At 39.6% G+C, this 2,288-nt stretch overlaps 1 protein-coding gene and 1 long non-coding RNA gene across 2 annotated transcripts in view; one reads left to right on the top strand and one right to left on the bottom strand.

Moving 5' to 3' along the window:
• LOC102675753 (connectin-like) overlaps positions 1-2,288 on the bottom strand; it is a 179,889-nt gene that overhangs the window by 123,875 nt on the left and 53,726 nt on the right. The window lies entirely within an intron of this gene.
• LOC102675981 overlaps positions 1-2,288 on the top strand; it is a 10,336-nt gene that overhangs the window by 7,287 nt on the left and 761 nt on the right. The gene's annotated exons all lie outside the window — the stretch shown is intronic.

The raw sequence follows: 2,288 nt of genomic DNA, 5'->3' as shown, positions 1-2,288 counted from the left end.
AAAAAAAAAAAAAAAAAAAAAAAAAGAAAATGGATCAATCGAAGGAAGGTGTAGTCACGAGAACGCAAAGACGTACGGTAATGACACGCGAGTGAAATTAAAAGCAAATGCGGTCGGGGCACGTATAATTACCGCAAAAACGGAAATGACTCCGCCATTGTTGGTTACTTACGACGAAGATCGATCGCCAACGCCGCTCTCTCGAGATCCTCTCGAGAAGGAACGGTTTTTTTCGAATTTTATCGCAAAGCTCGCAAGGTCAATTCGCGTTTCAACCTAATGATTCTTGGCCCGAGGGAAAAATTTTTCCCTTCTCCGATCTGTACATACGTTCGTCCGCGTCGATCGATCGAAACGGACGAAAGAAAAAGGGCGATAAAACAGTTGCGTTATTAAGAAGGAAAGGTGTTTCGATGGAGTTGCTTGTTAAAAGCTTTTTAATCCATTTTTAATTCGATTCTATCCTTGGGACGAAAAAATATTTTCGAAAAAAATTCATACTTACAGCGCGATATTTCGATCTAAAAAAGAAGGACGATTAAAAGTATCAAAAGATTTATTATATTACGCGAGTTTGAAAATTTTCTAATATATTTCTCTCTTTCCGTTTCTTGACAGATCAAAGAGTTTACGAGAGAGAGAAATAATTTTGGAATTAAAGTTTTGTTAAAAATAGATGAAAAGAGTGAAATTGTTAATGGGAATTTGGTATTTGCGCTTCGATGCTTTGCAATTTTTACGAGCAAACGAGGCCTTTCGTAGAAAGCTGGAAATGGATTGTAAAAGGAATCCATTGATAAAAGCCCGTCTTGTATAATTCCTGGTTGCAAAACGTCCAATTTTTATTTCGATTTGTAAAAATAATTCGATTTTTCCATTTTTTCTTGTAGAAAATAAAAATTTATCGTCGAATGGAAAAAAAAAGTAATTAATAATCGAAAGAAATCTTGGAATTATTCTATTCCAACGGTATCAACGGATTCTCGTACCTTTTAAAACGAATCTTACCTTAAAATCTGTATCGCCTCGCTTTGTCGCCCAATCTCCTTATATACTCGAACGAGATACTCGAGGAACGTTAAACCTCGAAGGGGTACTTTTTTTTTTTAAGCGAACCCGATTCCAGGAAAACCGATCCGCGATACAAAGCGACGAGGAGGAAGGAATCTCGAGGACTTTCCGTTTTAATTAGAATTTCGTAGTTTTCACGGAAACGAAAACGTTCAATCTCGAGGCATTAATTATCAGATTTTTCGCGATAATCTTAATTACTCGGAGTGGAGCCGGAGAAGGAAGGATCGAAAGGATCGAACAAATTTTCGTCAAATAATATACGCTTCATCGATCGAATATAATTCCCCTTGTATCGTCTCGATCGTTTCGAATATTTCTTTCGATTCTTTCTCTCGCGAATTTCGTCGAGCACACATCGTTCCCCCTAACAAGCGAATGGAGAAATTCATCGCAATCCGTCGAGTCGGTCGATGTTTCATCGAGAATGCGTCTAATTGTCACGTAGAGAGAAATTACAACGAATTCCGTGGCTCGGTATAATTTACGCCGGTCGAGTACACGACATTCCGAGCCTTTATAGCCGACGTTATCCATTGAATGTCAAATGAGAACGGGTCACTCACCCAGAAACGTTCTCGATTTTCCACCTCTTCCTCGTCCTTTTCCCTTCCTTCCCATTGTATCCAACTTTCCACGTATATCTGAAAACGCGAGTGTCCAACTCGTAATTAACGCCGAATACGTAATTTTCGATCGTGCGCCCCATTTTATAACGACGTATATAAAAAAAAAAGAAAAGAAAGTTCGATGGAAGAATCACTCCCCTGCTGTAGAGACTATATCTAGGAAGCATTTTTGTCGTCCTCGAGCGGGTAGACAACTCAACGGTAACCCAGTTCTCTCGCAACAAGCCCGACAACACCGATCAATTCGACTTTGGGATCCGACAGATGCCGAGAGAGGGAAAGATCTTGGTTCGTCGCTTCTGAGAAACTTGGGCATCGCAACTCCAACATTTGGAAACTATAGAATGAAGGATGCACTTGCTCCCGCTGTTCTATATATATATATTGGGAACGGTATTTTGGTATAAAAAAAAGTTGTCGTCGAATCTTGAGCGATGAAAAAAAATATGGAAGAAGGAAGGGTAATCCCGCGCTTCGAATTTCCACGGAATAGGAAGGAAGGAACTTTGTAAACCTAAGTTGTAGATAAGTTGTAAGCTCGTGTCCAAAACGTAAACCTGAACCCTTTCTCTTGCCAAGACTTGCGAG

Source organism: Apis dorsata, unplaced genomic scaffold (assembly GCF_000469605.1).
Source record: "Apis dorsata unplaced genomic scaffold, Apis dorsata 1.3 scaffold_39, whole genome shotgun sequence".
NCBI lineage: Eukaryota > Metazoa > Arthropoda > Insecta > Hymenoptera > Apidae > Apis > Apis dorsata.
This window is presented reverse-complemented; position numbering and strand designations above follow the sequence as displayed.